The sequence below is a fragment of the Saimiri boliviensis genome, chromosome 5 (assembly GCF_048565385.1).
Source record: "Saimiri boliviensis isolate mSaiBol1 chromosome 5, mSaiBol1.pri, whole genome shotgun sequence".
Lineage (NCBI taxonomy): Eukaryota > Metazoa > Chordata > Mammalia > Primates > Cebidae > Saimiri > Saimiri boliviensis.
The window spans coordinates 75,534,523-75,549,175 of NC_133453.1; positions in this window are offsets into that span (position 1 = coordinate 75,534,523).

Consider the following 14,653-nt stretch of genomic DNA (forward strand, 5'->3'; position numbering starts at 1 on the left):
ATTTCTCCCTAATAAATTCTCTAATTCCTGAGTGATAAAACAATCTTCACAACCAACCCCCATAGCACACGTATGTAACAAAACTGCACATCCTGCACATGTACCCTTGAACTTAAAAGTTAAAAAATATGAAGTATTAATTTAAAGACAAATGTCAATTTTACGATATGTTAATTTCAAAACCAGAAATGTAAAAAGAAACATCGAAATTATGGCAATTTAATTACCTAAAATTAAAAATATCAAGAAGCTTGGTGAGAAAAGGTATAAGGCAAATGCTAGTTTTTGCAAAGGAAACCTTGCCATTTGTCATGTTCCAGTTTTAATCAGTTAATTAATTCCTGTCTCAACCCTTTTATATAACTGATGAAAAGTCAGAACTTGATTTTTGTTTTATATGCAAGGAAGGAAATACTTATCATGCAGTCCTTGTTAACAGTCCAAGAAGATGGAACCAGCAGCTTCTTCTGTTGTTACTAAAAGACTGAGACATTAAATTGTGATTCCTTTTTTTTTTCTTAGACAGAGTATTACTCTGTCGGCCAGGCTAGAGTTTAATGGTACAATCTTGGCTCACTGCAGCCTCTGCCCCCAGAGTTCCAGCAATTCTCCTGCCTCAGACTCTTTGATAGCTAGGATTACAGGCGCTCGCCACCACGCCCAACTCATATTTGTATTTTTAGTAGAGATGGAGTTTTGTCATGTTGGCCAGGCTGGTCTCAAACTCCTGACCTCAGGTGATCTGCCCGCCTCAGCTTCCCAAAGTGCTAGGATTACAGCCGTGAGCCACCACACGTGGTCTTGTGATTCCTTTTTAGCGACCCTCTTTTTATGCATGGCAAACTACTTTTACATGTCAGCTGCTTCTCGAAGGTTATTGAGATAGTTTGAGATATTGTTCATCTACACTTATTATCCTCCACTTTTTCATTGAAGATATTCCATTGGTATGACAACTTATCTGCACTAATATATAATAAACATCTTTTCAAACAATGGTCAGTGCTTTTGTGATTTGGCGTAGCTACACTATTATGATAAATTACCTTAAACAAGTTCAACCTGATAACTATGAAAAAGGTTACGTTGTTCTTCAATTATCCTTTTAATCAATCTCCCCGGATAATCATTCTGCCTAAAAATATGTTTCTCAATACTAATTTCATTATCTAGGTGATTCTCATCGCTAATCATTAGAGTGCAATTCTCTATATTCTTAACAACTCTTACTTTAACTTAAATGGGTGATTAGACTCAATATGCAGGATATTACCTGCACGGTGGTCTTGATAATATATTCTTCATTGTAACTATCTTTGCTTCATCCTACTAATAGATGTTAAAAAAAGCTTTCTTATTAAACCCTTCCACAGTAAATCATATATCTAAATGAAGATTACATTCCAAAAAAAAGATAATAAAGAACTTTCTTGTGAAACTTTTCTACGCTGAACATCATTGAGCCTTTCAAAATAATAGAACATCTTTTCAAAATGTTTTCGAAGCATTTTAGAGATTGTATGCTGTTGTAGATATGTTTTTAAAATAGGCATACATAACTTTAAGGAGAGTACAACATGACTATGGCTTTCCTGGTTTTTTGTTTAGTATTCCTTACTAGACTATATCCAAAGTAGGCTCAATGAAGCATTGCTGATTTTACTGTGTCACAGCACACACCATCTAGTGACAAGAGAAGGTACTTCAATGTAAGTATTTGTGAGGTACCCCTAAAGTACACAAGCTCTAAGTACCTCTCTTGCATAACCCTCAACCTTTACATTACATATAAAAGAATTTTTTACATCTGTCACATATATAGTATTTTCCTCTCTTAAGTAATGTTTTTCTCACATTAATCCCAGTCTCTAAGCTGTGTTTGTAACTACCAGTAGACTTTGTTTGGGTTTTAGGAAAATGTCATCTAGACAAGCTTGCTGAGATGCAAATTTCAGAGCCAGTCCTCAAGACAATGAAACAGAAACTGCATGCTAATATTTTTATATAACAAAGAGACTAACTTGAATGACTCTATTATTGTTAACATGTATGTTGTTATTATTTTTGCTTCAGGTTGTAAAAATTGCAAGAATGTTTCTTTCTCAATATGAAAATATTTCGAAAATTATATTTTTTCATTTTTTAAACTTTTTAACTGTCATACAGTAAAATTCACTCTTTGTGGTATTCAGCGCTATGATTTTGAGAAATACATAAAGAGTTGTGTACCCACCACCGAAATTACGACATGGAACAGTTTCGTCATCGTCCCTCCAATCTCTTTCCTGCTTCTTTGTAGTCAACCTCCCTTCCTGCTGACAACCTCTGCAAAATTCCTTTTTAAAAGGTTTACAGCAGTAAAAGCCGAAGGAATCTGATATTTAATGAGCTATTTCATCAAATGAATGTTTCTCATGAGTCCAGATTTTCTTATTCAGAAAAATTAAAAATGTGTTTCTGAAGCTGTTATGAAATAGAAAATGAACATACTGCACAGACACAGTAGAAGAGATGAGAAAGATGGTACACTCACTTATCTACATATTACATTTGATTTTCAGAAAACTTCTTCATATCCTTCCTTCCCCTGGGAGAGTAAACAAATACTATTTCCTTTCAAACCGGGTTCTGCCCATTTGCTTGCCAGTGATTGTAATGGTTTGCAAGGAAAAGAAAAAATATATATCCCACCATTCTTTGTCACAATGACTTACACTAGTTTAAGCAACAGACTTCCTAAACCAAGACTTATCACTTCAGGGTTATTTCCATGTGACCTGTGGAGAATACTCATGAATAGGAGGAGAAAGCATGTGGCTTTCTCTGCTGTAGGGCTGAACTCTTCGGTGCGAGACTAGAAGGCAGTCCTGAGTGTTGTGAAGTAATCATTAAGTTACACGCTTGTCATTTCTTGTACATTCACTCAGAACTAATGCACATCACTTTTTCCAATTATAATCATTCCACCATTTAACAAGCACAAAAGGCCTTAGATTCCAATTTGCCACTGATGCCTGGCTCTCACTTGCTTATTTCTTGGCATTTCAGTCTTGCTAGGTTATTCGTGGTTCCAATAATATGGAGCATTCGCCTTTCCTAAAACAAACTTGCAAACGGAGACAAGAACAGCTGGTCTCACGTTAGAGGGCAGGTCATTTTCACTGTCATGGTAATTTTTTCTGTTCTTTCAATGCTTTTCTGCTGTTGTAAATGTATGTTAGTTTTTGGGTTCCTTATTGCCAAAGCTAAACATAGATCATATAGTGATATGCTATATATGTTTCTGTCCAGGCTTCTCTGCCAGTCATATCAAACCTTCTCTGGTATATGTCTCCTTTCATTTAGTCTCTCAAATCTGTTTCTGTCTTCACATGCAAACGTACACAAACAAGCAATCACCAGGCAAGAGAAACATCATTGTCTTCATATTTTGTTAGCTCCTGCTTCTTTCAGTGGGTATTAAGATGCCAGAATGATCTGTGAAACATACTAGCTTTAGATACGCAGCCTTAAACATGAGCTACATATGAGAAGAGATTGGTATTTTCATTTGCTGCACATGCTTTAATGATATTAAGCAATCTAATATGGTGCATACGCCAGATTTCAGTAATGCTTCTCCTGAGAATTTCAAACGGTAATGGCAATTTAAAATGACAGCCTTACATTTATATAGCTCCTTTCATCTCAGAGGTCTTTACACTTTATAAAGTTATATGGAGCAATCATTTCACTTACCCACCACAGAAATTCTGCCACCTCTAGGGCAAAGCTGAGCTTACTTTCAAAATTGACTCAACATTATGGATAATTATGACAAGAGGCAAAAAGCAACACAGTCAATGAAAACCAAATAGGGAATACAGAAAGATAAAGTAATTTCTACGAGAAATTTTAGCCAAACAGTAAGAACAAGCAAACAAACAAGAATTCCCTGAGGTTATTTAATGACCACTAGTGCACAGGACTGTGAACTCCCATGCCAGCCACTAGAGAGCATTTCAGGGATACAAATTTAAGGCTAATTCTCTGAAGGTTGAATTTAGATTCATGAAAGTAAAAATTCAAAAATGTAAGAGTGCTTACCCAACAGGGAACAAAGGCTCATAGTATTAAGATTCTAAGTAAAGCTGTCATGTTTCTATCCTTTCTTAAAACTACTATCAATTTGTCTCTACTTCTATGTCCTTCTAGCAATAAAGATTTACACACAGACACACAGACACACACACACACACACATTAGCACACAAAACTTTTGGATTTTTTTAACTGGATGTGTTACTTTAAAGGCATTTTTAAAAGGTTTTCAGGCCATCTGTGATCAATTTTCCTTGCCCCAATATATTTGTATTTAAGAACTACATAAGGCAAACTCTAACAAATTTACATTTAGATACAGGAACTTGGGCATATATTTCATACACAACATACTGCGAGTTATCAAGTCTATGTCTATCAGAGGACATGCTAGACTCCAACTCTGTACTGATGTCAGACGCAATCAAGCAGGAAGCCATCACTAACAGTACTAAAATAATGCAAATGCTTAGGCCTGTTCTCTCTTGGCTACCTTGTCTCACCTGATAGTGCCAGTGTTGCTGGTCTGATACATTCCCAAAACTTTTAAACCAGGCCAATCCCAGCACTTTCATGTTATCTAAAACCACCCTGATTATTAGAGTTAGGTCTTTTTCCCAAAACCAGACTCTCTCAGAGCCCCGCGCACTGTTGAGAGAAGAGTATTCTCTTTATCCTCCATAGACTTTCCCTCCTTACAGCTGATCTATTGAACTTTAGATGTTACTGAAAACTTTCAGAGCAATAGGTGAAAGTGGATTCATTTTTGATTTTTAATTTCTAGATAAATTTTGGGCATTTTAAAGGTTATGTTGGGATTTGAGAAATTTATAAATGTAGAAATAACTATTGGGGAAATAGTTACCTTTTAGTAAGTTTGTTATAAAAGGAGTACTTGTTATTTAAACGTATGGCATTACTTTCCAAAATTACAAAAGACATGCATTTGTTGAAGAAAACCTAGAAAACACAAGCAAATAGCAGAAAAAGAAAACATAACTCCACCCCTACAAACAACAACCACTATTAATATCTTAGAGAAGGGTGTTCTGCCTTCACCTTTTTCTTGTGTTCATATGTATGGTCCTAACATTAAAAAACACATACAGATATATATATGTACATATATATATCTATGTATATATATATACATAGATATATCTATGTATATATGTATATATGTATATATATGTATATATATGTATATGTGTATATATATATATGTATATGTATATGATAATGCCCAGTGGTGTAGTAGTAAATGTTGAATAACTCTCCAGAACAAAAGTAAAATGAAGCCCGACGATTTGTAGCATTGGCAGTTTCTGTGGTGTAAATACTCTCACCATGGCTAGTGTAAAGCTGTCAATGTGAAGCCACTGAAGAAGAAGAGATGTGCACAGCGAGTTCTTATGTGTGGGTATGCACTGGCTCCAGAACCCTAACTAAACCCTACATATTCTTGGTAGCCTTTCATTTAACAGTATTTGAAGAGTAACTTTTTCTGTCAACAAATGTTCCTTTTTAAAAAATCATTTTAAATCTGTGTTGTATTTTATTTCACACATCTCTCTCTCTCTCTCTCTCTCTCTCTCTCTCTCTTGTTTTTGTTTTTTTTTTTTTGTTTTTTTTTTTTTTTTTTTTTTTTTTTGAGACGTAGTTTCGCTCTTGTTACCCAGGCTGGAGTGCAATGGCGCAATCTCGGCTCACCGCAACCTCCCCCTACTGGGTTCAAGCAATTCTCCTGCCTCAGCCTCCTGAGTAGCTGGGATTACAGGCACGTGCCACCATGCCCAGCTAATTTTTTGTATTTTTAGTAGAGACGGGGTTTCACCATGTTGACCAGGATGGTCTCGCTCTCTCGACCTCATGATCCACCCGCCTCAGCCTCCCAAAGTGCTGGGATTACAGGCTTGAGCCACCGCGCCCGGCTTTCACGCATATCTCATATTGTATTCTCTTTTGTGAGTTTTTGTTCAGTTTTTGCTTTAATTTCCAACATAGTGATTGATATCTTGAAATTTAATCATTATACACATTTTTATTTTCAAATAAATCTTTGTAACAGTCTTTTACCAACTAGGTAAGATGGGTGAAAGGGGAAGAAAAATGCTAGGGCACTTGGATCTCTATCTTAAATCAAGTTTAAAAAACACATGAATAAGACACAGGGACCTAGCACACTTAAATGAGAGAAGCAGGCTGGGAAGGGAATTCCAGCAAACTGAAGCGCTGATGCTTCACCATACAGGAAACAGAGGCCCTATACTGCCAGAATTATCATTTATAAAAGGACAACTCCTGACCACAGTGAAAATGCAGTGCCTTTCTGAATCAGATACAGACTGTGTGCCAGTCTTCTGCACATAAGTCACCACCGGTGGCAGGCCCTAGAGTGGAGTTCAAGACATTCTTGACCCTGTATTTAATTACTGTAAGAAGTAAATTTTGTCTCTGCCTCATCTGCTTATTTCTCAACATTCCATGAAACATTTGTTGATGTTAATATCCAAGTGCTATTTCTAAGATCACAGATTTCACATCACGATACAGTGGACAAAGCGGTACATATTGAAACTCCTTTAGCACTAATGCTCAGTTTTTCTCCTTCTAGGTGATTCTGGAGTGTTTGAGTAGAGCTACCAGTTACCTATCCTCCTAAATGACTTTTTGTGCCTTTTCATTTGTCAAATATGTAATTCCCAGCTTTAAACAGCCCAAGAAATACCAATCTATATAGTTACTTTTTTTCCCCCAAAGTTTATAGAAGCATAATTTCCAATGGAATTTCATATCTGGTTATCCCAAGAGGGGAAGAAGAATGTAGTTGTGCTAAACGGGACACCAACAAACCCATTTGCTGCCTGCTTGAGTAAGCTTTACTTGCACCCCAACATACAGCCCTTTGAGTAAAAACCATCCTTTTAAATTGTTTGTAGAGTTGATGCAGATTTGTAGCATGCTTCATACACTTTTGGGTATAGCCCAGCAAGTTCCATGCATAGGCAATTATTTTGTTCTTTCCTTTGTAAACAGGAGTAGTGTCGGAACAGAGACACTTTCAAACCTCAGAAATACCTGGCCCTTTCCATATATTTAATATCATAATTTTAATACATCTTTTTCTGTCTGGCAATTGCTTTGCTTTGAAACTTATATTATCAACTATCCTTCACAGTAAGTGATAAATTTCAGCATAGATTTCCCAAAGTGGACTATATCAAATTTGGAACAACAAGCTAAGTGTTAATGTTGTGATTATAATTCTCCCCGCTCCCCGCCGAGTTTTTTCTCATATTTGAAAAATGAAAACTTTTGAGATAGGTCCAAATTTGTAAAGACTCTAGTCAGACCATACGGTTTAGCAGTCATGTGCTAATGAAGTCAAGAGACCTGAGTTCTTTTTGAATCTATTACCAACTAATTATAAAACTTTAAGTTTCTTGCTCTATGTAATAGAATGCAGATACTCCACAAATTACAGCAGTTCCACTTAAGAATTTTTGACTTTATCATGACACAAAAGCAATACGTGTTCAGTGGAAACCGTACTTCAAGTACCCACAGGATCATTCAGTTTTTTACATTCAGTACAGTATTTAACAAATGATATAATATATTCAAGACTTTATTATAAAATTGGCTTTGTGTTAGATGATTTTGATCCTTTGTAGGCCAATGTCATTGTTCTGAGCATGTTTAAGTTAGGTTAGGTTGAAGTATACTGTTCAGTAGATTAGGTGTATTAAATGCATTTTTGACTTGCAATATTTTCAACTTCTGATGGGTTTATCAGGATGTAACCCCATCATAAGTCAAGGAGTATCTGTTTTTATAATTAATTCTTTACAAAGAGGTCTGTGAGAATCAAATGAGTTAATACAAATAGAAGTACTTTGCAACCTCAATTCCATTATAATGTAAGACAGTTTTGTGATTGAGTACTAGAGTAGGAAGGGCAAGGAAGAAGTCTTGAAGAAAGGAATCTAATAAAACTAGAGTTCTCCACAACATTGTTCTAAACTTGTGGACGGATAAGCTTTGATGGATCATTGAGCCTGAGAAGCCAACTGAGGAGTGACTATACAGATGAATCGGGTAGTCCAGATGTAAATGATGGACACTGAAAAAATCTTTATAATCACATTCACAGTGTTTGCAATCATAAGAGATTTATGTATTCCCTGAGAAACATCAATAGACCATCTAAAGATCTCTGAGTCTCAAGGTTGATAAAAATATTATGTTTAGATTATATTTAAAGTTTTCCATGTCTCAAACTATATTGTGCATAAGAATATCCCATGGACCTACCCAAAATTGCCTATTTCTGAGATCTAGCTTTGAGATTATGAATTGAAAGATCAGAGTGAGGCACTGGAAACTGCATCTTTAAAACAAACCTCTGCAGGCCGGGCGTGGTGGTTCACGCCTGTAATCCCAGCACTTTGGGAGGCCAAGTGGGTGGATCACCTGAGGTTTGGTAGTTCAAGACCCACCTGACCAACATGGAGAAATCCCATCTCTACTAAAAAATACAAAATTAGCCAGGAATGGTGGCATATGCCTGTAATCCCAGCTACTCAGGAGGCTGAGGCAGGAGAATCGCTTGAACTCAGGAGACGGAGACTGCAGTGAGCCGAGATGCACTGCGAACTGGGCGACGAGCAAAACCCGGTACACTAAAACTAAAACTAAAAATAAATAAATTTTTAAAATCCTCCGGAAGTCCAGTATCATAAACTAAGACTGGGGGTGGGAAAGTTCCAGGTGTGCTTTGGAGCAGGTAAAATACTGAAGTTTCACATGTGGAGAGATTAGAGAGATGACACAATATTACACAGAAGAAGAAATACTGTACAGTGGTGCAGACTGCTGCTGTAGTGATCTCCAGCATGCTTGCGCTTTCTTGTATCCAGGCCTTTGAACAGTCGCTTCTGATGTAAACTCTAAGTCTGGCCACGTAACTTTCTTTGGCTGAGAGGACAGATAGCAAACAACACAAGCAGAAAATTAAAAATTGTTTATGCTTTGGGGTATATCCTCTCTTGTTGCTCCTGGGAATTTGAGACGATGGCTATGTAAACAAACCTTGCTGGGAACCCATGGCCCTCTCACCTCAATCCACACATCTCGTAGCCAGCACCAACTGCCAAACGTAACACCGAGGCCATTGTACACCACCCAGATCTAAAACAGATAATGACACATAGGGAAATTTGCAAGGTTAGATCTATCAAATTAAGGTGATCTAGAGCATAAGCAAGGAGTGAGCCAAGGTGCAAGGAAAAGGGTTTGGAAGGAACCCGCTTAGAGACTGTAATTTAGACTAGAGTATGAAATTGCTAAGAGAGGGCCTAATATTTAATCTAATGATGAATTGACTTTAGAGGGCCAAAGATTTTTATTTAATTTAGGAAGTGAGTGGCAGAAAAGTAAATAGCAAATTGCAAAGCTTTGTGAAGCAGAAATGCAGTGATAAGAGTTAGGAACAGAATACCACAGACAACAAAAAAACAAGACTTCCAAAGAGACATGGCAAAAGGTGACAAATATTCAGAGGCTACAAAAAAATAATGGCTGAGAATAGGCCTGTAGTTTGAGCAGCTCCACTTGGTGAGTGCTAGGAAAATGATATGAAATATACTTAAGCTTTGAAGAATGGAAAGAAGTTAAACACAAAGTGGCAACTGCCTTTTGAAGAAATGGGATAAAAGTCAGATAAAAGGAAGAATGAGTATTGCTAAATATTTAGAAAGGTTAATTTTAAAAATCTGTTTTATTAATAATCTGATGCCTCATTGAATGAGACATTATTGGCCAAAGGGATTGATTCAAGTTACAGCATAATTTTTCTCTGATATTTGACACCTTTGCCTATGATAAATTATCTTTGATACCATTTCTAGGAAATTCCCAGAAAGAAAAGCATACTCACTTACTGAGTATATATTTACTTCTCCCTCCAGAACTTCACTAACATGCCAAAAAGTTTGTCAGTTTGTTTGTTTGATTGATCAATTTAAATATACATATAAGGCAAAATCTATGAAGATAATGTCATGGCAGAGAAAACAGCAGAGCATTCTTTTGTCTGTAAAAGAAGTCAATACAATTTGGAAACTAGAACAGGGTGAATAAACCATAATTGACAGTTTGGAAAAAACTGAAAATTAACTGCTTGCAGAGCAGAAAGTCAAAAAGCAAGTAAATTTGTAAAGCACAATCATGGATATGATTAGAAATGGAAAATATCGGGGACCTCACATGATAGGAATTAAAGTGAAACAGCAGTATGTTGTGAAGTCTATGTAAGAAACAGTTAAGCTCTTCTACCCATTCATTAAGTAATGAGCACTCCTCCCGAATCAATGTAAAACTAGATTAAGCACATCTGAAATTAAGAAGGCCTACCAAAACAGAGGCATTAAGTGACAGTCTACTTATTGAATGTTGAGACCGCCAACTCCCTTACTCTGTTACTCTACCTCTAAACACTTGGCAAACTTGAGTAGACTCCAACCTGCCACACACCTCAAACAACATCAGAGACTGAAAAATTTGCAATATAAAATAAAGATCCATTGCTTTAACTTTTGCTGGAAGGGAAATGGTGGCGGGCTCAGAATTGTGTTTCTTCAACTATTGAATAAGATGGTATCACATCTTTTATTCTGTGCTGGTGAAAATGTAATTACATGTTTTATTTCACCTTTCAAGTTTGTACTGATTTGTGTGTGTGTGTGTGTGTGTAAAATCAGGTTGTTGTCTATGGATTTGTGTGTGTGTGTACACACACACATATATATATACACACACAAATATATCTGTATACACACACACACACATACACACACACACACACACACACACACACACACGTATTATCAGGCCATTGCCTACATCTCTGAAGGGGCAAGGGTCTCTTTTAAACTACAAATTTGCAGTACTTAGCACAGTTCTGTATTGAGCTTTTACTAAATAAAGCTATTAGGATAATAGTGGGAAAAACTGTCATCTTTTCTAGTATTTTTTGCTTATAACATTTTTGCTTATATTCATAGATAACATATTTCTTAATAATTCCACTTGTTTACATTTGAAGTATATAATGTTACATAACGCAGGTTTCTAATCCTAAGTACCTGAGTTTGGGGTCTAGCTTCACAACTTACTAATTATAGAGCCTTACACAAGTCACTTAACCTCTTTCACCTTAATTTTCTCCCTTATAAAATAAGAAAAACAATATTAAGTAATTCATGAGGTAGTTTTAAGAATTAAATAAGATGCATATAAATCTTTTAGCATGGTACCTAAAAGTAAAGTATGATTTCTTTGTCATATACCATGAAATTGCTTTATTTCTAGATGTTTATACAGCTTTAGCATGAATATTCATAGAATCCTTTTAAACAATCAAAATTTTAAAAATAAAACTTTTTTCTTTTTTCATCTGAGGTCTAAATCATTCATTGTATTCATATAAGTGGACATTTTCTTAATTCTGGAGAAGTTGTATTGTTTTGTAAGCATAAAACAAAATTAGTTTTAGGTGGCATTGAGTGATTCCGAGTCTAATCATGTGACAAAAACTAGCCCATGTCTTCCTGTGCAACATAATCTCTTTATGCTGCATTGAAATATCAATTTAGAAATGCCACTTTCCTGGAGCAGCAAGTAATTATCTGGAAGAAACATATTTTATCACTACCTATGGCTGGTATCAGGCAGCAAATCTTCAGTCCCCAGTACATGATCCCGTGTTTCCCTACAAATTGTGCTGCTGAGCAGTACTGTACCTTAACACTTTTAAATAAGATCTTGACACCTGTGTCATTGTGCAGGCTTGGATCTGGACGACAGGATTTTTTTTTTTCTCTTTAATTTAAGCACACATTTTTCATCAAATGACAAGCATACATTATGGCTCTCCATTCTAACCAAGGCTCCATTCTAACCAAGGCTCTATTTCAATTTGACTGGAGCAGTTTTCTGCCAAATGGCTACTCTAAGTTACACTGTGCACATTACCCACCAGAAAAGCACAGAGTTGATGAGAGTGAACTGTCAACTATCCTGCACATCGATATGGGGGTTATTTGATTTGAAATTGGATTCTAGCCTTCCTTGATCTGTTGTATAAGTGGAGAAGCAGGTGTTGAAGAAATCCTTACAAAGTTTATGAAGAATGTGATGTACTCTCCCAGAGTTTGTCTTCTACTTTGTTTGATTTCAGCTCAAGTTCTCATCTCAGTAATAAATATTCAAAGCTAAAAGTAGAAGGGTTTTTTTTTTTTAATGGAAAGAAAACTCAGAAAAAAATATATTCTATGCATGAATTTCTTGTGTGATATGAGTTGGGTTCAAGTTGCAGACTTTTGTAGCAGAGTGGCTTTGTGACCCTTCTTTAAACATTTAAGACTTAGTTCAGAAGTTCACTGAATATGATGAGACATGATTCTTAAGTACAGAGCCTTCAAAAAAAAACTTCTAAATATATAATATTCTCAGCGAGACATGTCAGTCATTGTCAAGATGAAAGTCGTTTAAATGCTAAGTTCCTGGTAAACTGTGTCTATATTGTAGGGCTCTATTCACAAAGCAATACCTTGGCAGTATGTGTAGAGCATACAAAAATATATCATTTTACTATGGGACATACTGAACTCTGAATATCATGATGTGAAGTTGAGAGGGAGAGAGTTTGCTATGCAAGTTACATGCTTATCACCAGCATGTGGATGGCCCTAAGGGCAACATAGAGAACTTCAGAGAAAACATATTAAATGGGCATGAGGGAAGCATCCTTTTGACCCACATAAAAGGGCCTTTGTGTAGATCTCATGAGCACAGGATTTTATTTTCACGTGGATAAAGATGTGCGGTTTCTTTAGAATCAAAGGTAGATTGGCAACATGTTCAGTAAATGGCAAAATAATTATGACTGTGTTTGGTATTCGGTGTAAAACATTCATCACTTTGAATGGTTCTGGCATCAAGGCAGCTGTAATAGGCAATCCCACAAGAATCTCTTTGTAATTTAGCATTAATTGATGTTCCTTTATTGTAATGGCATTTGATAAGTTAAAAGACACTGAATTGAAGAAGGGAAACAAAATGCTCTGCCCAGTCCTTTATAGCTTCTGGCAATGGCTAGATAAAAATTAGCCGTAAAATAAAGCGAAGAGAAGCAGTGTCCAATTTTCTGAGAATAAGAGTCTAGACTGGTTGTACGTGTTTGCCTTTATATGCTTATGAATGCATATACTTGCTGAGGATTAAAATCTCTAGCATGTAGCTTAGAAAAATTTACTGTTTCTGGAAATTTTAAAGTAACTTTTCTTTTTAACGGCGTTTGTGGTAGACTGATTATGGTTGGTCCCAAATCTTTATTCATCTGTCTCTACACACTGTGTGATGTGCATTTGCAGCTCCTGCCATCAAGAGGTTAATTCTATTTCCCCACTTCTTGAATCTGGGATGGCCTTGGGATTTACTTTGGCCGACAGAGTGTGATGGAAGTGAGAGTCTGCTTCTATTGGCTCTCTTAAATCTTTGCCCAACTCTCATGTGAATATCCTGGGTTAGCCTGCTGGAGGAAGAGAGACACTTGGAGTAGAAAGCTGCACCCAAGCTGGGACCATCCTAGACTAGGCAGCCTCTAATTGACCTGCTGGGTGAACTGCAAATTCCTAAGAAAGCACAGCCTAATTACTGGAGGTTGGCCCAAACCAGAAGAACCACCTTCCGAGCCAACTATATTGCCAACTCCAGGACAGTGAGCTAATAAATAAATAAATAAATAAAAATAGTTTTTATCATAACTCACTAAGTTTTGTGGTGGTTTCTAACACAGCATTAGATGACATTACGCTGTGGTGGTTTAAAGAAGTACTAGATTAAAACACATAAGCTTCAAGTTTTAGTTTTAATAGAATTCTGCTTTCTGATGTAAATCCAATACTCTAATCCTACTAATTTTTTTCCTTTTAGTATATTATCCCTTTTTCACTGGCTTTATGTTTGACATGCCCTTCACCAAGGTCCAAATTGGACTCATCCTTCAAAGTTCAGAATCATGATGGCTTCTATGGTTTCCTTAGCCTCCTCCTCAGAACTTTCTCCAGAATTTTACTTTTACCTGTATAATGTCATTTATAACTTTTCCCTTTGAAGTTATAAATGACGGATTATATGAGTGATTTTTCCACCCCCTTCAAAAGGCAAAAATGGTATCTTATTCATCATTGCAAACCTCAATTTACCTTATAATATCTTGACACAACTAAGCAATCCACAAATATTTGAATAAATTAATATGGATGACAGATTGGCTAAGAAATTACTGTGGATCTTACTTCCCTCTCTATATCCTTGATGTTGTCATAGGGAGTAGTAAAGCTGTTCACAGACCACTTAAACAAACATAAAGATTTAATTATCTTAATTATTACTGCTATTATATGTTTACTTCTATGCATTTCCCCTTTCTGTAAAATTTTTATATTCCGTAAAACAGAATGTTTTGAGCCTTTAAAACACATAAAAGCAGAGAACACAATGCAAAAGTT